We start from the raw sequence: 26,377 nt of genomic DNA, 5'->3' as shown, positions 1-26,377 counted from the left end.
TATCATTCTACTACCTAACTCCAACTCATTACTCACTTGAAAGGTATGCACTAAAATTTACTCAATAAAACTCTCAACAAATTCTGACTTAAACATCGGAGTGACATCGGGGCATTTAACTCAAGCTACTTCTTATTTTACAGGTGAGCTCGTCTGGTGTTTGACATTGACTCAGCTAGTTAACTCTCACTTGCACAACAACCATTTGAATAGATCATTGTTCTGATAATGCAGCAAAGTGGAGTTAGTCCCTCTAATAATGTACCCAATAATGAAGCTTATTTGTATGAGATCTCCAATAGCTTCTTTATTTGATTAAATTTCAAGTGAAAAAAGAAAAAATCTTGCGATATTTATCACTACCTAACCCCATCACACACACCAAAAAAAAGCAAAAAAATATCATCTTGGCAATGTGTACGCAAAAAGGGAGAGAGAGAGAGATATGACAGCCAGCTACCCTATAGTTCAGCCTTACTCTTGACACCACCACCCTATCTTATCCTACAAGATCAAGCTACTGATAGACCTCATCACTTTGCTCCCTAACTCCACTGGTATAAATACCAACTCATTGCTCACTTGAAAGGTATGTACTAAAATTTATTCAATATAACTCTCAACAAATTCTGACTTAAGCATCAGAGTGACCTTAGGGGATTCAGTTCCGTCCACTTCCTGTTTTACAGGTGAGCTCGCCTGGTGTTTGACCTCAACTCGGCTAGTTGACTCACGCTTGCACAACAACTATTTAAACATATCACTGCTCTGATAATGCAGCAAAATGGAGTTAGTCCCTCCAATAATGCAGCCAATAATAAAGGTTATTTGTATGAAGTCTCCAATAGCTTCTTTATTTGATTAAGTTTCAGATGGAAGAAGGAAAAGTCTTGCGATATTTATTACTACCTAGCCCCCTTCCCGTACACACACACACCAAAAAAAGCAAAAAAAATATCTTCCTAGTAATATGTATGCAACGAGAGAGAGAGAGAGAGAGACAGAGACAGAGAGAGGAAGAGAGAGATGTGATAGCCAACCACCTTATAGTTTAGCCCTACTCCTGACACCGCCACCCTATGTTATCTTATGAGGTCAAGATACTAATAGATTTTATCATTCTACTCCCTAATTCCACCAGTATAAATACCAACTCATTGCTCACTTAAAAGGTATGCACTAAAATTTACTCAATATAGCTCCCGATAAATTCTGACTTAAGCATCGGAGTAACCTAGGGGGATTCAGCTCCGGCCACTTCCTATTTTGCAAGTGAGCTCGTCTGGTGTTTGACCTTGGCTTGGTGAGTTGACCCCCACCTACACAACAACCATTTAAACAAATCACTATTCTGATAATATGGCAAAGTGGAGTTAGTCCCTCCAATAATGTAGCAAATAATGAAGCTTATTTGTATTAGGTCTCCAATAGTTTCTTTATTTGATTAAGTTTCAGGTGCAAGAAGGAAAAGTCTTGCGATATTGATCACTACATAGCCCTCTTCCTGCACACGCACCAAAAAAAAACTTTTAGGCAATGTGTACACAAAGAGAGAGAGAGAGAGAGAGATGTGATAGCCAGCCTTCCTATAGTTCAGCCCCACTCCTAACATCGCTACCTTGTCTTATCCTACAAGGTCAAGCTACTAATAGATCTCATCATTTTACACCCCAAGTCCACCATTATAAATACCAACTCATTGCTCACTTGAAAGGTACGCACTAAAATTTACTCAATATAACTCCCATTAAATTTTGACTTAAGCATCGAAGTACCCTCGGGAGATTCAGCTCTAACCACTTCTTGTTTTGCATTTAAGCTTATTTGGTGTTTGACCTCGGCTCAGCTAGTTGACCCTCGCGTACACAACAACCATTTAAACAAATCACGGTTCTGATAATGTAGGAAAGTGGGTTTAGTACCTTCAATAATGCAGCCAATAATGAAGCTTATTTGTATGAGGTCTCTAATAGCATCTTTATTTGATTAAGTTTCAGGTCGAAGAAGGAAAGGTCTTGTGATGTTTATCACTACCTAGCCTCCTATCTTGCACACACACCAAAAAAAAGGAAAAAAAATCTTCTTGGCAATGTGTACGCAAAAAAAGAAAGAGAGATATGACAACTAGCCACCCTATAGTTCAGCCCTACTTCTAACATTACCGCCTGGTCTTATCCTACGAGGTCAAGCTAGTGATAGGTCTCATCATTCTACTCCTTAACTCCACTAGTATAAATACCAACTCATTGCTCACTTAAAAGGTACACATTAAAATTTATTCAATATAACTCTCGACGATTTTGAGTTAAGCATCAATGCGACCCTAGGGGATTTTGGTCCAGCCACTTTCAGTTTTGCATGTAAGCTCAATTGGTGTTTCACCTCAACTTGGCTAGTTGACCCTCGCCTACACAACAACCATTTAAACAGCTCATTATTCTGATAATGCTGCAAAGTAGAGTTAGTCCCTCCAATAATGCTACCAATAATAAAGCTCATTTGTATGAGATCTCCAACAGCATCTTTATTTGATTAAGTTTCAGGTGGAAGAAAGAAAAGTTTTGCAATATTTATCACTACGTAGCTCTCATTCACACACACACACACACACAAAAAAAAGGCAAAAAGCATATTTTCTTGGCAATGTGTATGCAAAATGAGAGAGAGAGAGAGTCTTGATGGCAATATGTTACTGCTGTTAGATCATATTAAGAAAGTTTTAGAAATTTGAAATTTAGTCTATAAATTTTCTAACAGGCATGAGCACTACTTACACTCCTAAATTATATTTAACTTAGCATATAATATAATCATAATTATTGTTTCATCTAATTTCAACACTTTTGTAAATTAGCTATACTTTTTTGTGAAGCTAATACATGAGATCCCTCTAAACTACTATCCATTGAGAACTAACTAATCATTCTGTACTTAATATATATATATATATATATATGTATGTATGCTTCAAAAAATTTATTGCAGCTTGTGATTACTCAGTTGATCTTCACCACATAATGTTGTAGTCAACGTGACAAATTCTCTTATACACATACCTCAAGCTTTCCTCTTTTTGGTCATTTTAGTTTTTCAGTTGTTTCCTCACTTTGTCCACCATGCAATAAATAAGGGTATTTATAGGTTTTTCCTTCAATACAACACCTTAATTTACTATTTTACTTTTCATTTTTTTCCTTTTCTTAAGCTATTTTCTTTCCTTAATATAGCAATTAAAACTACTGTTGTGTTTCATGGACTGACAATATATTTGAGACACTCTTGATTATTTTAAAAAAGAATAAAGAATATCTCCAAAAATACTTTTTAGTGTTTATGCAACATAAATCAAAATGAATTCATGTTAAAAAATTATGATATTGATGTGAAAAAGGAATTACGCTAATTTAAATGTAAACGAAAGAAAAAATATTTCAAGAATGCACATATTTCCATTCTCATAAACACATTTAAAATGCAAATACTATTATGTACCATTTAAGAGAATTTATAAGACCAATCACCAATGTTATAACAAGCATAATATTTTGCTTCTACCTATGATATGACACAAATCATGTTTAATGTGAAAACACTCAGGAAACAAAAGGTGAATGTATTAAAATCACTATTTTACGAAAGGGTCCACCTATAAAACTAATTTTATGTACTTAGTTGTTAGGTTTCAAGTACATCAAGCTAACATCTTTAGCATTTGCATCATGCAGGATGGATCCTATTAAAAAAAAATTAACATCATCCATAAATGGGACCCGTGCGAAGCAAAATGAGCGAATCATGATTGGATGAATGCCAGAATCCCTATTGCCATGTGGATCCCTTGCTGGATAATTTCCACTTTATATTTGTTTTCCTACTTCATCGTCTTCTTTCCTCTTAGGAGTTAAGTCTTTTTTTTTTCTAAATTGGAATGTGGGTGTCCATGACCCATTGAAAGTTAAGACATCGATTTGGTGCAGGTCCCATTTATGTATGGTGTTTGGGGATCGTAGTTAGTTAAATACTCTTGAAAATCTCCATCATCAAACCCTAACTTGTTTATCTAAGTCTTTTACCAAACCTTATCGGGTAATCCTAGGGATTTTAATTACTATTATCAAATCCTCTTGCATGTTGGTTCGAATTACCTATTAGGTACTGTTAATTTGAATTATTAAAAAAGAGAATTAATTTTTATCAAACTAAAATTGATTTATACATCTGGATAAATCAATAAACTACATTGAGTCTTATTTCTAGACAGAGCCAAAGAACCTGCTTGTCACAAATTCAACATTTTTTGAAGAGTTAAAGTAATATTCTTCCACTTTTAATCAAAGTTGACTCCGTTCGAGACTTTTACCCCTCGTTTGGTATGCAAAAATGTCTAGAATGAAATTTTTACTTCAAAAATAAATGAGGATTGATATCAAAGTTGTTTAATAGTAATACTTGATTCATTTTAATGTATAGATTTTTAAGTTAAAATTTTGCATTTACTAGAAATATAATTGGCAATTTTAAAATATAAATTACATGAATTCAAACAATTATTATTTATTTTTAATGTATGTTCAATTTTTATATGAATCGAGAAAAAAATTCTTACACAATTGATCAAGAGTCAAAGAATAAAGTTATAAAAGAAAAAAATATCTTATATACAATGAAAATTAATTATTATGAAAAATTATATTCAAATATTAATTGAACTTACAAATAGTCTAAGATACCATGATGTAATATAAAGATTTATAAGGATAAATTTGACATCCTACTATTTAGGCATTCTAGGATGAAGGTGGAATAGGCTTTCCCTAAGTTTTTTTGAGGAATGGTGTTATTCTTGATTTTGATGATCACAAAGCACTTTGAAATAATTATCTAATTCTCTTCAAATATAAGTGTTTTGCTTTTTAGAGAATCAGGTACAAAGTTGTCAAGAAAAGAAAATCAACCAAAAGAAGAAGCAAAAACAGGGCACTCATGTCGGACGTCCGTAAGGAATCTGTAGGACGTCCGAAAGGATGAAGAACATCAAGAAGGAAATTCTGTCGGACGCTCGTGAGGAAGCATCGGACGTCCGGATGGAGAGGAAGCATCGGACGTCCGGATGGATCGGACGCACTCCTCGGACGCACATCGATCGTGTCGGACGTCCTAAAAATTCCACAAAGTGTTGATGACTCTCTGCCAACGTTCAAATGCAGAAGCTGTCGGACGATAAAATTCCATCGGACGTCCGAACAACAACTTGACTGATTTTCGGACGATGGGATCGGACGATGACTAAGATGTCGGACGTCCGACAGCCCCAATGGCTAGCTGACTCTTCATCTGCCTTCTATCCGTTGGAAGTATTAATGAAACCCATTTTTGGTTCCCTTTAAATACAAACGATTCTGAATCAGAGGAGGACTTTTGCACACTTTGTTTACAAGATCTCAAGAGATATTTTAGGAAGAAAATAGTCTCATAGGAAGGATTTGTTTTCTAAGAAGTGTGAAGTACTTGTAAACTCTTCTCTTGTGTTTGAAATTTTCAATAGTGTAGCTTTGTTGAGAGTTATCTGAGTGATAGTAAAACTTTCTAACTTGACTAAGAGAGACTTGGGGCAAGGAGGAAGTGATCCCTCCATTGTACATTGAGTTGATTATTGTTCATCAAAGAGAAGGTACTCATCTTTGTGATTGGTCTTCAAGTTTGAGAAAAGCTTGGTAGACAATCGGTTTGATACTCTATCTTATTATTTTTGTTTAATAAAATTCTCATTACTTATATATATATCCTTATTTCTGATCAACAATTGTTCTCTTCTTTAAATTTACTTGATTGATTTCTACTAGAAAAGAAGGTAAATTTTTTATTAAGTAAAAAGTGCATAAACTCAATTAAGTTTTTAATCAACCTAATTCACCCCCCTCTTAGGTTGTCTTTGGGCCTTACAATTGGTATCAGAGTTTGGTCTGCTAGTGATTAAGCTCAAGCGGCTTGAAGTAAAGATGACAACTAATCATGCCATGTTTGTTGAGGGGCAATCTATCACTAAGCCTCCCATGTTTAATGGTTCTAATTATGTTAGTTGGAAAGAAAGAATGATTATCTTTTTGCAATCCATTGATATTGAGTTATGGTTTATTGTGAATGAAGGACCGCATGATACTAACATTCTTGATGCAGATACAGGTTTGTTTCGGCCTAAAACAAGAGTTGAGTTGAATGCTCAAGATAGAACCAATCTCACTTTGAATGCCAAAGTCATGAATGTTCTTTATAGTGCCTTAGACTCAAATGAATCAATTAGAGTAAAAGGTTGTAAATCTGCCAAAGAAATGTGGGATAAGCTAAGAGAAATTCATGAGGGGAGTGACAACGTGAGAGAACATAAAAAGTCTATCTTGGTCACAAAGTATGAATAATTTAAAATAGAACCCCTTGAGAATATTGACAAAATATATTGCATGTTCAATGACTTGATCAAAGATCTCGAGGTGTTAGGCAAAGAGTACACCTTAGGAGAGAAAAACAGGAAAATTCTCAATGCGTTGGGCAAAGAATGGGAAAGTAAAGTGACTGCAATAGAGGAGGCTAAGAATTTGAATTCTGTGCCTATTGAATCTCTCATTAACTCACTAACCTCCTATGAGTTGAAGTTGAAAACTAAAGTGCAGGAGGAAGAGGACGCGAGAGCAAAGAGAAACATAGCTCTAAAGGCAGCTCAAGGTGAAGATGATCCAGCTCAGTTGGATGATGAAGACTCGGATGGTGATGACAACGATCTTGCTCTCATCACAAAAAGCTTCAAGAGAATCTTGAATAAAAGGAAGTTTAGAAGGGGAGGACCTAGCAATCAATTCCAGAATCAGTCTTCAAACGCAAGGAACAAAGGAAAACAAGAATTCAACAAGAAACAATTGGACAAATGCTACGAATGTGGACAGCCTGGACACTACGCAAACGAATGCTCCCTTGAAGAAAAAGAAAGATGGAAAAGCTGATCGAAAGCCAAGGTTCAACAACTTCCAGATTACATGGAATGAATGTAACTCCGAAGGCGAAGTTGAAGAAGAAGAAGAATCAGCTCAAATGGCCTTCATGGCTATTGGAGATAATGAGGTAACTTCCATACACTCTCAATCTGATAGTGATGATGAAAATGATGATGATCTTGAATCCTTTGTTGAAAAATTGCATAATGCCTTGAAGGAATCTTGTGATAAAAACAAGCAGCTAAAACAGAAAATTGTCTTTCTCATTCAAGAAAATGCAAGTCTTTTTCAACAAAATAAACAATTAAAAGCTGACAATGAGTGTCTTGTAAGAGTCGGATTTGATGTTCAAAATGAATTTGATAGAAAGACAAGTGTTTGTAAAATACTAAAGGAAAGACATGGGGATTTGAATAAAAGGATGGACAAGTTGGATGAAACCTTAAAAGCTAGAAAACAAGACTATCTCAAAAAGACCATGTCAACCACCTGTCTTACTAATCAGAAAAGAATATTAACACATAACAAGAATGCACATGGTTTCACAACACATAGAAGGAGTGGATTGAGATTTATCAAACCATTATATGTTGAAAACTCTTCCATTATGTGTAATTTTTGCTGTCAAAGAGGACATTTAAATGGAGATTGTTATGTGAAAAGAAATCTGAACAGAGGAATGAGATGCATGTGATTAGCTAGACACAATACTAACTATTGAGAACCCAAAAGTTAAAGGGTACCAAACATTCTCTCTTTTCAGGGAAAAGGCTCAAGCAACTCCAAATGGTTCATTGACAGTGGCTGTTCAAGGCATATGACCAGTGATCCTTCTTTGTTCATAAAGCTAAAATCAAAATCAAGTGAAAAAGTGACGTTTGGTGATGACGTGAAAGCTAAGACAATTGGAATAGGTGATGTGGGTAAGGATGGTGAAAATTTTGTTCATAATGTGCTCTTAGTTGATAACTTAGGTTATAACTTGCTTAGTGTTAGTCAATTATGTGATAAAGGCTTGAATGTTTTGTTCAAAAAACATGAATGCATTGTTCTTGACTCTAAATATAATGTTGTGTTCAAAGGTAAGAGGTTTAACGATATTTATATTGTTGTTCTTGATAAACTTGATTCATCTAGCTTCCAATGTCTTAAAACTTCAAATGAAGATTCTTGGTTGTGGCATAGGAGACTTTGTCATTTTAACATGAAATTACTAAAGGAAATTTCAAAAAGGGAGTTAGTTAGAGGCTTGCCAAAAATCAGTTTTGAAAAGGATAAAATTTGTGATGCATGTCAATTTGGGAAGCAAACAAAAATTTCCTTTAAACCAAAGAAATGTGTATCAACTTCTAAACCTTTGGAACTCTTGCATCTTGATTTATTTGGTCCTACTCAGATTACTAGCTTGGGAGGTAAGAGATATTGTTTTGTGATTGTTGATGATTATTCTAGATATACTTGGGTGATATTCCTTGCTCATAAAGATGATGCCTTCAAGAATTTTACTTCATTGTTTGCTAAAGTGCAAAATCTGCTTGGTTTAAAAATTGTTAGGATTAGAAGTGATAATGGGACGGAATTCAAGTTTTGTGGTTTTCCAGAATTTTGTGATCATAATGGCATAACACATGAGTTTTCTATTGCAAGGACTCCACAGCAAAATGGTGTTGTAGAAAGGAAAAATAGGACACTCCAAGAGGCTGCTAGAACTATGTTGAGTGAATGTAGTTTGCCAAAATATCTTTGGGCTGAAGTGGTAAACACCGCATGTTATGTGATGAATAGAGTCCTCTTGAGACCTATTTTGAATAAAACATCTTATGAACTGATTTTTAATAAGAAAACCTACGGTTGGATATTTCAAAGTTTTTGGTTGTAAATGCTTTATTTTGAATTTAAAGGAACATCTTGGTAAGTTTGAGAAAAAATCTGATGAAGGAATATTTTTGGGCTATTGTGAGAACAAAAGAGGATATAGAGTCTTTAATAGAAGAACTCTTGTGATAGAAGAAGCTATACACATAACATTTGATGAAACTAATGATGATAATTCCAAAAGTTCGTATGAGGATGATGATGTAGGTGTTCGTGAAGGAATGAAAAAGATAACAATTGAAGATGAAGGAAACTCTAATCCGGAAGCAAAGGAAATGGAGGATGAAGCTCATGAAGATCAAGAAAAGGAAGATGAAGACAATAATGATGATTCATTCAAAGACCTTCCCAAAGCTTGGAAATTTAGCCAAAATCATCCAAGAGAGCTTATAATTGGTGATCCATCCGAGAAGGTAAAGACTCGTTCCTCATCTAAGAATTTGATAGATAACTTTGCTTTAGTCTCTCTTTTTGAACCTAAAAATATCAATGATGCCTTAAAGGATGAAAACTGGATTTTGGCAATGCAAGAGAAACTTAATCAATTTGAGAGAAATAAGGTTTGGACTCTTGTTGATAGACCACAAAATCAACCTATCATTGGCACGAAATAGATATTTAGAAATAAGTTGGATGATAAAGGTGTAGTTGTAAGAAATAAAGCTAGATTAGTTGCTAAAGGATATGCACAAGAAGAGGGAATTGATTTTGATGAAACATTTGCTCCCGTAACTAGATTAGAATCGATTAGAATGCTTCTTGTTTTTGCTTGCTTCAAAGGGTTCAAACTGTTTCAAATGGATGTTAAAAGTGCCTTCTTAAATGGTTTTATTGATCAAGAAGTATATGTGGATCAACCCCCCGGTTTTGAAAATACAAAATTTCCAAGTCATGTGTTTAAACTCTCAAAAGCATTATATGGACTAAAACAAGCTCCTAGAGCTTGGTATGAAAGATTGAGTGGTTTCTTGATTGAAAATGGTTTCAAAAGAGGTATTGTGGACACCACACTTTTTACTAAGCAAGTGTTAAATGATCTTCTTATTGTGCAAATATATGTAGATGATATTATTTTTGGTGCTACTAATGAGTATCTATGCAAGGAGTTTTCCACCATTATGCAAAGTGAATTTGAAATGAGTATGATAGGAGAATTAAATTTCTTCCTTGGACTTCAAATACATCAAGCACTAGAGGGAATTTTTATAAATCAAGCAAAATACACCAAGAAATTGCTGAAAAGATTTGGCATGGAGGACTCAAAGCAAGTTGGAACTTCCAATGTGCACTTCTACAAAACTTGACAAAGATGAAGAAGGTAAACATGTGGATGAAAAGCACTATAGAGGTATGATTGGAAGCCTACTCTATTTAACCGCAAGTAGACCCGATATTATGTTTGCTGTTTGCTTGTGTGCTAGATTTCAATCTTGTCCAAAAGAATCACATTTGAATGCTGTTAAAAGAATTTTTAGGTATTTGAAAGGTACATTAGACTATGGTCTTTGGTATGCTAGATCTTGTGAATTTGCTCTATATGGATATTCGGATGCGGATTTTGGTGGTTGTCGTGTGGACAGAAAAAGTACTAGTGGAACCTGTCACTTTCTTGGTAATTGCTTAGTTTCTTGGTTTAGCAAAAAATAAAATGCAATCTCTTTGTCAACAACCGAAGCGGAATATATTGCCGCTAGTGCATGTTGTGCTCAACTTTTATGGATGAAGCATACTTGAATGATTTTGGATTGTTATATGATTGCATGCCTATATTCTGTGATAATACCAGTGCTATAAATTTGACCAAAAATCCAATTCAACATTCTAGGACAAAACATATAGATATAAAGCACCACTTTATTCGCGATCTTGTCCAAAAAGGTGAAGTTTGTGTGAATTATGTTTGCTCTAAAGATCAAATTGCTGATATTTTTACAAAAGCTTTGCCATTGGATCAATTCATTCATCTAAGATCAAAATTAGGGATAATCGTAAAATCATCTTAAAATTTTTCTGTTCAAAGCTTTCGGACGTCCTAAAGCAGATGAACGGACGTCCGATGATGTTCTTCAGCTATTTTTCCCAGAAAACATCTGTTCGGACGAAACTGTCGGACGCACGACTACGTTCGGCCGTCCGACAGTGCAACGGTACACTTTTTAAAGTGACTTCCCTCCTCATTTGCTTCAGAACTCTCTTCTTCTCTTCTCATTCGGACGGAAACCTCTACTTTTCTCACACTCAATTCGTGCTTTTCTGAAGCACTCATTCCAAAATTGACTCAACCAAAAACTTCTCCTGATCATTGCGAGTTCAATTTTCGGATCTTTTCACCAAATCTCATCATATTTCGAAAGTTCCCAAATTTCCCTCAGAACCCTACTTTCTCATAACCGCTCTGGTCAATCATCTTCAAGGCTTCTTTAACTCGAAATTCTTGTGTGATTCACTTCCATTCCACTGTGTGCATCATTCGCATCATACATCTCACACATTTCACACAATGGTGAATCTAAGAGGAGGAAAAGTCCCTGCCGGACGCAAGCACACACTCAGGGATGAAGATGTGGATTCTCCTAGGGCCTCACGATCATCCAAACGCTTCAAAAGGGGAGCAGTAAAGACTCAAACTCCCCGGCCTTCCGCTCAACCTGCATCCGAACAAGGAACTCCATCTCAACAGCCTTCCCAATCAACCACCGTCTCCCCATTCTTTGATGCTACTGCCAAAGAAAAACACTCCTTGATATCCCAGAAAGGTTTCATTCCTCAACGCACCATTAATCTCTCTGAATTTCGCAAGATAGGTTTAGAGTCTATTCTAAATCTCTTTGAATTCCAGAAATGGTCACATATCATTTCCATGCCTAATGTTTATTACCCTGAAATGCTGTATCAATTCTTTGCCAATCTTAGGAAAGGCACTGATCACACTGAAATCATGTCCAGGGTAAATGGGGTAGACTTAGTATTTGATCCTGAAACTGTGAATGCCATTTTAAATACTGTTATTGAACCAGGATGCAAAAGTAAAATTGCCAATTTCTTTTCTTATGAAGAGCATCCTACTGCTGATAATCACTTTGATAATGCTAAAATGCTAACCTATTTTCGAAACAAATTTTCTGCTCCTGCTGATGCAAAACTAAATGACCTTGCCCCTGTGAATCTTATTGCTTTCTCAATCATTTCAAATCTGCTTGTGCCTACTGACGGTCATAGAACAGATGCAAATAAAATGGAGCTGTATCTGTTTTATTGTTTTCGAGAAAAAATTCGCATTGATTTTGGCTTTGTCATGTGCAAGTTTTTACTTCGCTATACCACTGATTCTCGTAGAAAACTGTCCTATGGAAAATTCCTTCAAAAGATTTTTGAATTTTACAAAGTACCTATCCTTGGTGTTTGTCCCAAAGAAACTTTTTCCTCTGCCTTCACTAAGGCTTATTTTGAGCGCAAAAATCTTGTCTTTAGGGATAATTTGTGGGCGTATAAGGGGGCCACTTCTAATGAACCTAGGTCTAAGGCTGCACATGATCCACTTCACACTCCATCCTCTGTTGCACTGACCTCTATTCATCCTAGGAAGACTGCCACTAAGGCATCTTTTTCTTCAAATTCTGAGGTGGTTGAGCTCCTTCGAGACCTTAAGCAACATGTTCTGCTTCTTGAACATGGTCTCATGCTCACCATGTCATCCCAGCAACAAGCTGACTTCCTAGATAAAAAGAATCTTCTTTTTCCCCCACCTGTGGTTGAGGAAGTCCCTCCTGGCAAGGAGCCACGCTCCAATGATCCAAGTTCATCAGCCCCTGTTCGCTCTATGAGTCCTGCTCCTATCGACCTCACCTCTACTCCCGTGGCACCACATGATCCTTCCACATCTGATAAAGGCAAGAAACCAGTTGGTGAAGATGTTGAAGATGATGAAGACACTGAGGAGGAGGATCTCTCTCAGTATCAGCTTACTCGAAGGAAGTCTGGATCCTCTTAGCTTATCATTTAGGATCACTAGTCCTATTAGGATCATTTGCATTCTGTTTGACTGTTTTTATTTGCTGAATGTTAGATAGTTGCCTTGAACTCTTTTTATCTATTGAATTCTGGTGCTTGGTGTCATTTGGTGTTTTGTAATGTCCAAAACTGGACATATGTTTGTAATGTTTGTGAATGGTTGAATTTTTACATTTTGCTTGGTTGAATGGTTGGATATATGGATGTAATGCTCGTAAGATCATTTTGCTCTGAATGGATTGGATATATGGTCGAATCTTTGTTACTAGTTCTCCAAATGTATCTTTACATTTTGAATTTTGTGATGACAAAAAGGGGGAGAAGATATGAATATGGATATGTGCGTTGCGTTGAATTGACTGGATATGTGGATAAATCTGTGAAGTAGCCAAGTGAGGGGAGTTTCTCAATTGCTTAACTATTTTTTTGGATAAATCAGTGAATAAATTGCTTAACTAAGTCAGGGGGAGTTTTTCAATTGCTTAACTATTTTTGGATGATTGAATAAATCTGTGAAGTAGCCAAGTAAGGGGGAGTTTTTCAATTTTTGTTCTTCGATTGACTGAGAAAGGGGGAGCCTATTTATAATCATCAAATTTCACTTCAAATCAGTGTTTTGTCATCATCAAAAAGGGGGAGAATGTTATTCTTGATTTTGATGATCACAAAGCACTTTGAAATGATTATCTAATTCTCTTCAAATATAAGTGTTTTGCTTTTTAGAGAATCAGGTACAAAGTTGTCAAGAAAAGAAAATCAACCAAAAGAAGAAGCAAAAACAGGGCACTCATGTCGGACGTCCGTAAGGAATCTGTAGGACGTCCGAAAGGATGAAGAACATCAAGAAGGAAATTCTGTCGGACGCTCGTGAGGAAGCATCGGACGTCCGGATGGATCGGACGCACTCCTCGGACGCACATCGATCGTGTCGGACGTCCTAAAAATTCCACAAAGTGTTGATGACTCTCTGCCAACGTTCGAATGCAGAAGCTGTCGGACGATAAAATTCCATCGGACGTCCGAACAACAACTTGACTGATTTTCGGACGATGGGATCGGACGATGACTAAGCTGTCGGACGTCCGACAGCCCCAACGGCTAGCTGACTCTTCATCTGCCTTCTATCCGTTGGAAGCATTAATGAAGCCCATTTTTGGTTCCCTTTAAATACAAACGATTCTGAATCAGAGAGGGACTTTTGCACACTTTGTTTACAAGATCTCAAGAGATATTTTAGCAAGAAAATAGTCTCATAGGAAGGATTTGTTCTCTAAGAAGTGTGAAGTACTTGTAAGCTCTTCTCTTGTGTTTGAAATTTTCAATAGTGTAGCTTTGTTGAGAGTTATCTGAGTGATAGTAAAACTTCCTAGCTTGACTAAGAGAGGCTTGGGGCAAGGAGGAAGTGATCCCTCCATTGTACATTGAGTTGATTATTGTTCATCAAAGAGAAGGTGCTCATCTTTGTGATTGGTCTTCAAGTTTGAGGAAAGCTTTGTAGACAATCGGTTTGATACTCTATCTTATTCTTTTTGTTTAATAAAATTCTCATTGCTTATATATATATATCCTTATTTCTGATCAACAATTGTTCTCTTCTTTAAATTTACTTGATTGATCTCTACTAGAAAAGAAGGTAAATTTTTATTAAGTAAAAAGTGCATAAACTCAATTAAGTTTTTAATCAACCTAATTCACCCCCCCTCTTAGGTTGTTTTTGGGCCTTACAAATGGAATTTCAGAAAAAAGTTGAAATGAGCATTTTAGAGGAAAAAGTTTTTCCACTTAAATGAACTATACTAAACGCCGGAATGGAATGGACAAATTGAAAAGGATTTTCCTTTTCTAGACCATTCCTACGTACCAAACGAGGGATTAGTTAAATCAAGCCTCTATCTATTAGAAATTTCAAAAAATATTAAAAAGAAGATTTAGACAATTGTTCTCATGGTCATTTCCAAACAATGAGTTTTATACAAAACATGACAAAGAACATTCTACGAGACTGATAAGAGCATTTTTAAGTACTATATTTTGTGGCCATTTCAAGTGATTTTAAACCATGTTTGACCTAAAACAAAAGCATTGAGGATGAAAGTCTTTCATAAGTTCAGGTTTAAGAACATGTGATCTAATGTTAGAAGTTTGTTTGTATCTTTTCACTTGTTTGGATGATTTACTTTTGCAGGTAAGAAATGGAAGTTTCATTGGAAGTCTTATCACCAAATCAAGCAAGGAAAACCTTAAGTATGCAAAGATAAAGCTAGAAAACAGGGTAAGAAACCATTGGAAAAATGGAAAATGGATTAGAGGCAGAACGATTCAAAACTAGTCGGAGAAAATTTTTGCTGTGAAGAAACCAATTCTCGAAACTAGTTCTTGTCTAAGATCCAATTTCGAGGTCCAGTTTCTCTATCGGTTCCAACTTTTCAAGTTGCACAAGTTGTATAAACTTGATTCTTTTTGATGAATTTGTACTAGTTCAACAATGATTGATGGGATTTAAAGGACACTAGATAACTTGTCAAGAAGCATCATTAATACTTTTTGAGCATTCCAAAGTTGGAAGAATTATGTAGCCTTCTTTCTTGACTTTCTTAGCATAACTTTTGTTTGTGTTCACATGGTGAAGATCATTGCACTTTTGTCTTCTATAGAGCAAGGTTTGCCTGCAAATAGATGAAATTGTGGCTAGTTTAAGGGAAGAGTAGGAAGTTAGATTGGAAGCTAAGAATTGGAGGGGAGATAGTCCCTCCAAATAGAAGTAGAAAGTAGTAGTAGTAATTTTCTCTTCTTGAAGAGAAAACTTGTAGAAGTTCATTCAAGAGGATCTCTTTGTAACAAACTCATTTTGGAAGTTGAATAGAAGATTTTAGGAGCTTTGTTCAACTCTGGCTAAACTTTCTCAGCTCCTTTTTAATCTTGTCAGACATGAATTGTTGCATTGAATTGTTGAGCTTTATTGCTTATTTCTTCGTGTTGAACTAAATATTTTGTCTAGGGAATATATGAACATAATGGAATCTTGAATATGATTTGCATGTGAATACTCTTGTTAACTCATTTGTTCTTGCTTTAACCATTATAATTGTTTGATCACCAATTGCAAATTATTTAGTTGTTAATTAATGAATTTGAGTAATAATGATGGAGAGCAGAATGAATCAAATCTAAGGAATAGACACACGAGAATAGTGATATACTTAGATCGATTTGCTTATTGCATTTTTTGAATCAAATGAGCTAACATTTATATCTTTACCATAAGAGTAGAGAAGTGTAATGTTAGTATTGATCAATTCAATATGAGAGTGAGTCTTGACTAATCTTGGAAATGCATCCCTAACGAGACAAGGGTAACTAGCAAGAGAATGATCATTACATTTGTATTCTTCACCATTAGTGGAATCTAATCGTAGAACTTTGTATTTGGTAATTTTTCCTCTAGAATTTTCATCTACAAGTTTAGATTACAATTTTTGGTTTTTTTTATTGCATTAATTTGTTTTCCATCTAAATAATAGAGAAAAATAAGGACCTAGTAATTGAAATATAAGTTCCCTGTGGGATCGACACTTATACTACTTAAGTTATAATTATGATCTATAACTTGCAATAACAGGAATAGTTGGAATTAAATTTGAGTTCATAATCGAAACCCAACAAAGACAAATATAGAGATTGTGACAGTCCCACCTTCCCCTAAGGCGAACCAAAGGGGTTAGCGGACTGCCTGCCCAACTCTCATCAGGACTAACGGTTCAGTTTGGAGCGATCTAATACGTTCCGGAACATACAAACAACCGTAAACAAGTCAAAATGTCAAAATAAAAAAAATGAAACCGGAGTCGGTCATGAATATTAACCAACACGTCAAAACCCAACCAAACATTAAGCAAATCTTTACATATTGAAATTAAGCATATACAACCCAAAGTGGTACACAAAAGTATTCAAAAGTTGATACATGTACGGTTTGCCAAATCAAAAGAGAAACGGACCCAGAAGTACATTTATGGTTTCAATCAATGAGCTATACAAAAGATATGTCCATCTAGCTCAAGTCGGCAACCAACTATCAAATCCAGTGCAAAAGAATTTATTTTCCTGTAAGAAAAATAAAAGGGACAGAAAGGGGTGAGTTTGCGCTCAATGAGGTACCAGACATATAGCAATAAAATCATGGCATTTCACATGTAACAAATCAGGTACACATGCCAGATGTAAAGTAAAGGAACCAATGATTCAAATAGGAAGGATACAGGTGGCTCTCAAGAGCCAAATTTTCATTTGCGTCACCGAAACTTGATCGAAATAACAGTTGACACTCCGTCAATGCTAAAGGAGTAACCAATACCGTAGACCCCACTTTCTTCGATTCCTTCCACCTCACATACCCCCACCGGGCCCGAAATCCAATCAGATCAGAAATGGTAATACTCGAGTATACCGGAATCAAGGGTCTCAATACCCAAATATCCCAAAACAGACTACCGTGGTTCGTTATCTAATCGACCAGGCCCTTGCCGGCCCGACTCGAGTAACTGGCCACAGGTGTTGAGCTCAGAAGTCACAGAAAGGTCGTTGGATACCAACTTCCAAACGACATCAGAACAGATACAGATACAGATGACAGATAACAGATTCAGATTCGCACCAAAATTTGGCATATGAACAGACAAGAGAACGAGTGTGATAAAGTACACTCTCGTCTCAAACAGAATAAACAGATAGTACAGTCATTTAGATCACAGATTGCAAGTACAGAAACCAAGATAAGTAACAATTAAGGGGAGTGGTACACTCACCGGTGTCAGTACAGATATCTCAAAAGTTTTTGCCCAAAAGAGAGTTTTAATCACCAAGAAACCCTAAAATAATCAAAGTAAAATAATTGAAGGTTCCACTTTCCAAAAATCGAGTATACAGAATGCACATGTGAGGCTCGACTACCAATCGTATGCCTCGCCAAATAATTACTAATGCAAGGGTGCAAAACATGATTTTTTGAAACGAAAAGGTAACATGAAGACCTAGGCTCAAACAACCCAAAAGCCCTTCATTTCTACCAAAAGGCAATTCAAATTTAAAGGAACCAAACGGCCTAGAAAATTGGACAGCATTTCCCCTAAATTTATTTACTTTTCCAGCCATCATGGCTTCATTATTTCCTCAGCCAGCCCCAAATTCATACGAAATATAATTCATCACAACAGCCGTTCCATAGGTTCAAAGTCATTCAAGTCATTTAGCTAGGAAAATGACCAGAAAGGAAAGTCAAACCCTAAAATATTCCAATAAGCACAATAAGACTCGATTACAAGTCATAAACCAATGCCAAATACTACCGAAATAGGGTTCCATAAGCATACATAAGCATTAGAGGAAACCAGAAAAATCTGGAAATGGAGTTAAGTGTTAACCCAAAAAAATAGTTTTTGACATCATTTTACGGTTTTGGTACCAATGGCACTACGATTATCGAATGGAGGTGTAAGATACACCGTTTCGAAGCTAAGAGATAGGACTACAATATTACAGAAGTTCACTCAGCCCAGTTTCGAGTGTAACCAGGTCAAAAATGCAAGATACTACACCAGAACCGGAAAAACAGATTCACAGAACGCATTCTGGTTCAAACATCATAAGTCAGCCTACCTAAGTCCAAATTCAGGAATTCTAAAGCCATCCGAAAGCTAAGAAATAGGGCTACAATTCATCAGAAGATCTCAACAACTAATTCCGAAGCATTCCCAACCAAAATAATCCATTATAGAAGCAATTATCAAATTCGGGTAAAACCAGGGCAGCAAGGGTAGTTCCATCTTTTCTCAAGTTACGCTACTCCGATTGACCTGAAATTTTGCAGGCATCTCTAAAATATCATTCCCTACAACTTTCATGTTTTAACCCAAGGCCAATTCGGCCCCTAACTGTGAGCTACAGTGTCGGACAAAATGTAAATCAAAGAAACCCTAACTTTCCAATTTTCTTCCAAAACAGAAATTGCTTGCAATTAACCACTTTTCCCACCTTCTAACTACCTTAAATATCATTTGCAATCATCATACATGACCACATAATCATATTCATATGAAAACAGAAAAATCCCCAATAATTATAAAACTTCACCATTTCAACCAAAAATCAAGATATAATCCATAAAATTGCATCTTATACTACCACCAATCATGAATTAAGCATCATTAGAGGGAGAAGAGGGGTCCTTAACTACTCACCTTGGCAACACAAGAGAGAGAGAGCAACTAATCACTTTATCCTTCCAAACAACTCCACAAAACACCTCACTATCACTCCCTTAAGTGTTTCTATGGAGCAAAAACAAAATTCAATGGTTGATTTGGTAGATTGGAGCAAGATTGAAGCAAAATTTGGAGAGCTTTTCCCTTTATTTTTTTCTTGAAGTGGCCGGCCAAAGAGAAGAAGAAAATGGTGAAATTTTGGTAATTTTTTTGATTTATTTGGTCAAATGGAAAAAAGTGAATAGTGGTCTTCAAGTCCAACCAACCACTAAGTGACACTTGACACTTTATTTAATGCATCCCTATCTTTTTGTTTCCTCTCACACCAATTCAAATAGCACCCTCTAATTATCTCTTAACACCCGATAATTTAAATCCAGTATCCAAAACTTAACCTAGTTGGTCGAATTTTTCTGAACTTTTCGCACTAACGGGTCCCACATCCGGTATACGCTCTTAATTTCTCAAAAACTAATCGACACTAGAAAAATCATTTAAAACTTATATTTACTCATAAAATTTATTTTTAAAATTTTTGAATAAAGAAAATGTGAAAAAACGTGCAATTAAAAGAAATTAAAACCTAGAAATTAAGAAAAGTACGGGTCCTCACACTCTCTCCCCCTTAAAGAAATTTCGTCCTCGAAATTTTCTTATCAACGGAATCTATCAACATCTAAGGTACCCAACGGACCATATTTTTTACGTCCTCAGACGAGTCAGGATCCTGATGGTGTTCTAAAGAGTAACACCTGAGCCGGTACCTTGGATCCAGTCCCTTCTTTTTCCGACTGTCCAGGGTTAGTTTAGTTGGTTGCGGGGTCCCTTTTCCTTTTCGCAATCGAATTGGACAGTCAGCAATCCGATGATCGGCACTTCCGCAGCGCAGACATTTTCCCTCTTTCTTCCAACAATTTGCCTCCGTATGATTTGGCCCTCCGCAATATCCGTAAGGACCACGAGTAGCAGAGACCGGTCCCCCCTAAGAGACATCACGCGACACCCCTGGTTGTCGTACTCCCCCTTTTCTCTTTCCCATTTTAGGGGGCGTACTTGTACCTTCTTGCTCAGAGCTATTCCCAGGAAAGCCCCTTTTCTTGGCTTGAAAGTTTTTCACCTGCAGCCTAGCATTTTCTACTCGTTGCGCCTTCCCTACGGCCTCGCTAAAAGTATTAATCTGGGCCACCGCGAGGTCCTTCTGAATTTCTACGTTCAAACCCTGGATAAAACGCCTTATTCGCCGCTGCTCGGTCATGATCAGTTCAGGGGCAAATTTGGATAGGCCGGTGAACTGGTTTTCATATTCCGCTACAGATTGGGTCCCTTGGCGAAATCGGATAAATTCATCTTCCTTTCGCTCCTGGACTAGAGGAGGGAAGAATTTCACGTTGAATTCCCACATAAAATTCACCCAAGTCCTGGGCGTTTGTTCCCGTTCCCATTTTTGCCGAATAACGTTCCATCAGCAATGGGCCGCCCCTTCTAGTTGGAAGACGACAAAAGTCACCTGCCTTTCTTCGGTGTAATGCAGGGCCGCAAAGATATCCACCATCTTCTCGAGCCACCTTTCGGCGACATCCGGGTCGGGTCCCCCAAGAAACTTGGGTGGAGTAAACTTTTGAAATCTTTCGAGAGCTCTGTCCTCGCTCTTGATATGGTTGCCAGGGTTTCCAGGATTAGGGTTCGGGTTTTGGCCATGTTGCTACACTACTTGTGCCAGCAAGTTGGTCATTTGCTGCATAGCGGCAGCTATTTGCACGTTCGGGTCAACCCTCGGTTCAGGATTAAGTCCAGATGAGCTTTCCCTAGCACCCCTGTCCGGTGTGGGTTGCCTACGCCCGCGCCCACGTCCCCGGCCACTACGTGTGCCCTCCATTAATCTAAGTCAATCTAGGGTCAAGAGGTACACTCAGATCAAAAGCATATATACACACAATTGGACCAAACCAGTCACACAGTAGCAATCAATTAGATACAACTATGAGAGATCCATGAAAATAGCGGGGTCATCCGAAAGTACTATAGATAGACTAGGTCACGAGTACAAAATAACTCACGAAGAGCTTTTTCCCTTCTAGAGCTCCGTCCATAATCTACGACAACAACACCATCTATATCTTAATCAAGGTTGATCACGCTTAACCACACCCGAACAGACCACACGAAGTTCCATAGAATCGCCTTTCTAGTTCGCCTAAATCCTTTCTAACCTAGGCCCTAGGCTCTCATTGATTTAGTAGTCGGGCACAAGAATCCCAAATAAGATAATTCACAACTCGAGCCGGCCGGTTCCAAGCGTAAATCATCCATACTAAAGATTCCTACCCGACATACATACCTAACTTTCTCAAGTCCCATGATAATGATCCTTACACTTATAACATACACAGTTCATAGTTTACGCTCAAAAGAGCACTTAACCCTTTTAGACACCTTCACCCAAAGCAGAACCATAACATCACTTGGTCCCAAACTCACTCCGTGCAGAGACCATGCGAAATGGCTCTGATACCACCTGTGACAGCCCCACCTTCCCCTAAGGCGAACCAAAGGGGTAAGCGGACTGCCTGCCCAGCTCTCGCCAGGACTAACGGTTCAGTTTGGAGCGATCTAATACGTTCCGGAACATACAAACGCGCGTAAACAAGTCAAAATGTCAAAATAAAAAAAATGAAACCGGAGTCGACCATGAATAGTAACCGACACGTCAAAACCCAACCAAATATCAAGCAAATCTTTACATGTTGAAATTAAGCATATACAACCCAAAGTGGCACACAAAAGTATTCAAAAGTTGATACATGTACGGTTTGCCAAATCAAAAGAGATCCCAAAGTGGCACACAGATCAGAAATGGTAATACTCGAGTATACCGGAATCAAGGGTCTCAATACCCAAAGATCCCAAAACAGACTACCGTGGTTCATTATCTAATCGACCAGGCCCTTGCCGGCCCGACTCGAGTAACTGGCCACAAGTGTTGAGCTCAGAGGTCACAGAAAGGTCGTTGGATACCAACTTCCAAACGACATCAGAACAGATACAGATACAGATACAGATGACAGATAACAGATTCAGATTCGCACCAAAATTTGGCATATGAACAGACAAGAGAACGAGTGTGATAAAGTACACCCTCGTCTCAAACAGAATAAACAGATAGTACAGTCATTCAGATCACAGATTGCAAGTACAGAAACCAAGATAAGTAACAATTAAGGGGAGTGGTACACTCACCGGTGTCAGTACAGATACCTCAAAAGTTTTTGCCCAAAAGAGAGCTTTAATCACCAAAAAACCCTAAAATAATCAAAGTAAAATAATTGAAGGTTCCACTTTCCAAAAATCGAGTACACAGAATGCACATGTGAGGCTCGACTACCAGTCGTATGCCTCGCCAAATAATTACTAATGCAAGGGTGCAAAACATGATTTTTTGAAACGAAAAGGTAACATGAAGATCTAGGCTCAAACAACCCAAAAGCCCTTCATTTCTACCAAAAGGCAATTCAAACTTAAAGGAACCAAACGGCCTAGAAAATTGGACAGCATTTCCCCTAAATTTGCTTACTTTTCCAGCCGTCATGGCTTCATTATTTCCTCAGCCAGCCCCAAAGTCATACGAAATATAATTCATCACAACAGCCGTTCAATAAGCTCAAAGTCATTCAAGTCATTTAGCTAGGAAAATGACCGGAAAGGAAAGTCAAGCCCTAAAATATTTCAATAAGCACAATAAGACTAGATTACAAGTCATAAACCAATGCCAAATACTACCGAAGTAGGGTTCCATAAGCATACATAAGCATTAGAGGAAACCAGAAAAATCCGGAAATGGAGTTAAGTGTTAACCCAAAAAAAATAGTTTTTGACATCATTTTACGGTTTTGGTACCAATGGCACTACGATTATCGGATGGAGGTGCAAGATACACTGTTTCGAAGCTAAGAGATAGGGTTACAATATTGCAGAAGGTCACTCAGCCCAGTTTCGAGTGTAACCAGGTTTCGAGTGTAACCAAAAATGCAAGATACTACACCAGAACCGGAAAAACAGATTCACAGAACGCATTCTGGTTCAAACATCATAAGTCAGCCTACCTAAGTCCAAATCCAGGAATTCCAAAGCCATCCGAAAGCTAAGAAATAGGGTTACAATTCATCAGAAGATCTCAATAACTAATTCCGAAGCATTCCCAACCAAAATAACCCATTACACAAGCAATTCTCAAATTCGGGTAAAACCAGGGCAGCAAGGGTAATCCATCAAGGTACGCTACTCCGATTGACCTGAAATTTTGCAGGAATCTCTAAAATATCATTCCCTACAACTTTTATGTTTTAACCCAAGGCCAATTCGGCCCCTAACTATGAGCTACAGTGCCAGGCAGAATGTAAATCAAAGAAACCCTAACTTTCCAATTTTCTTCCAAAACAGAAATTGCTTGCAATTAACCACTTTTTCCACCTTCTAGCTTCCTTAAATATTATTTCCAATCATCATACATGACCACATAATCATATTCATATGAAAACAGAAAAATCCCCAATAATTATAAAACTTCACCAATTCAACCAAAAATCAAGATATAATCCATAAAATTGCATCTTATACTACCACCAATCATGAATTAAGCATCATTAGAGGGAGGAGAGGGGTCCTTAACTACTCACCTTGGCAACACAAGAGAGAGAGCAACTAATCACTTTAGCCTTCCAAACAACTCCACAAAACACCTCACTATCACTCCCTTGAGTGTTTCTATGGAGCAAAAATAAAATTCAATGGTTGATTTGGTAGATTGGAGCAAGATTGAAGCAAAACTTGGAGTGCTTTTCCCTTTCTTTTTTTCTTGAAGTGGCCGGCCAAAGAGAAGAAGAAAATGGTGAAATTTTGGTAATTTTTGTGATTTATTTGGTCAAATGGAAAAAAGTGAATAGTGGTCTTCAAGTCCAACCAACCACTAAGTGACACTTGTCACTTTATTTAATGCATCCCTATCTTTTTGTTTCCTCTCACACCAATTCAAATAGCACCCTCTAATTATCTCTTAACACCCGATAATTTAAATCTAGTATCCAAAACTTAACCTAGTTGGTCGAATTTTTCCGAACTTTTCGCACTAACGGGTCCCACGTCCGGTATACGCTCTTAATTTCTCAAAAACTAACCGATACTAGAAAAATCATTTAAAATCTATATTTACTCATAAAATTTATTTTTAAAATTTTTGAATAAAGAAAATGTGGAAAAACGTGCAATTAAAAGAAATTAAAATCTAGAAATTAAGAAAAGTACGGATCCTCACAGAGATAAAAAATATAAACTAAAGAGAATAAGTGGATTTTGGGTTGTGAAACGAGTTGGTTTAGAGTTATGTATTATTATACTATAAAAACTAAGACCGAAGAATATATAAATATATAAATATATATAGTATTGAATTTTTAGGGCCTTCTTACCCAATCCTCTTGGGTTATCCATTGATAAGCTTTCATTAATGCCAAAGTCTAACGGATAATCCATTTTCTGTGTCGCGCCCCAATTTTGAATGTGATGTTGTGATCGTGTGGTGTGAGTGTGTAGAATATGTGAATGTGTGTAAATGAAATAAAAGGCCATGGGACTTAATAATGCGACGATTTGGCCAAACGAAGTTCAAAAAGGGTTTTTAAAAACAAAATCGGAGTCGCCACTTGGTATAGAGTTAAGGTGTACCAAGTCACCTAAAAAAAATGAATTTTTCAAAGGAAAATGTAGAAAACCCTTTTTAAAACGACTCCTAGTCTACGCAAATCAAAGAAAAAGGTTCGGGGGTCACATTTGACGAAGGGGAAGGCAAGGATAAAAATCCAAGGCACCCCTTCGACCTAGCCAAGGCTAGTTGCGTGATTTAGCCCCACCTTTCCTAATTTTTCTACCCAAGGTATGTATCGCGTGTTGGATATGTCTATATGAATGCAAAAAGAAAGAAAAAATGCAAACCTAAATTCTAAAATGTCTCTTGTAAGGTTTTTGGTCCCAACCACATGAGTTGTGGCGGCCAATAAAGGAAAAACCTTATAGAGGTCGATTAATGCAAATGATAGCTAAAGTGCAAGTGTGCAATTGTATAAAAAGGTGCACGTGTGAAATTGTATAAAAAATCCAAGTGTTTGTGTGCAAGTGTATGAAAAGGTGCATGTGTGAAATTGTATGAAAAATCCAAGTGTTTGTGTGCAAGTGTATGAAATATAGTGATAAGTGCATGTAGGTGTAATTAAGTGCAATTTTGTGAAGTAGAAATCAAAATGAACAATAAGGAAAGGAAAAGTGATGAGGAAATGTGAATTGAAAAAAATGAGTAAGTGATAAATGAGAATGAATGAACCTAAAGGAATGCGTCAGGTCGGGTATGGGAACGACTCCTAACTTTTTCGACTTCGATTTTCCCCTTTGATTAGAAAGCAAAACTAGCGTGCTAAGGCTATCGAGTAGCCACACTCGCTCGTTTCCCTTATCAGAAGGGGACTCTTCAGGCAAATGTACCCTAACTAGCATGAGATGCAAGACCTAAAGTGAGGGGAAAGGGGAATCGAGGAGCATGCCAGATGATAAAACTAAGGAAAAATGCATGATATGTAGTGAACAGGCAAATAATGCATTAATGAAAAACAAAGGAAAAATCCTATTGGGTCTAGCGTTAGACTAGCCCTTTCTATGAATTCCTACTAGCATTAGACTAGTGGAAACGATAAAAGAAGCCACAACTAGCGTTGGACTAGTGTGGTGACGTACATTCATCCATTCCATTCATTCATGGCTATGAAAGCAAGTAGACATGCCAAAACACTCGTAAACACGTAACACGTAACACTTAGCATGCTCGACTAGATGCAAGAGCCTAATAAAGCAATTAAACATGTAGCAACAAAAGCAAGCAACCAAGGGGAAGGGGAAATGGACCAGATGCTCTCCGAGCCCTATCTATTACAAGCCAAGAGGTGTACACATACCCCATAACGAATAACTTAAATAAAAAGCAAAAGTAAATGAAATAAATGAAAGGAATTAAAGAAAGGCAAGGAAAGCAACGTAGACATGCAATTCTCACTTAGCACGTTGGATCACATAGGAGAAATGAAAATCAAGGAGATAGAGGTTACCTCCCTTGCAATTGGGTCCCAATGAAGTGAAATCACTTATTTATCCTAAAAAATAAAAGAAATGGTCAAGGTACCAATTTATTCGGAAGAAACAAAGAAA

Source organism: Coffea eugenioides, chromosome 7 (assembly GCF_003713205.1).
Source record: "Coffea eugenioides isolate CCC68of chromosome 7, Ceug_1.0, whole genome shotgun sequence".
NCBI classification, from domain to species: Eukaryota; Viridiplantae; Streptophyta; class Magnoliopsida; order Gentianales; family Rubiaceae; genus Coffea; species Coffea eugenioides.
This window is presented reverse-complemented; position numbering follows the sequence as displayed.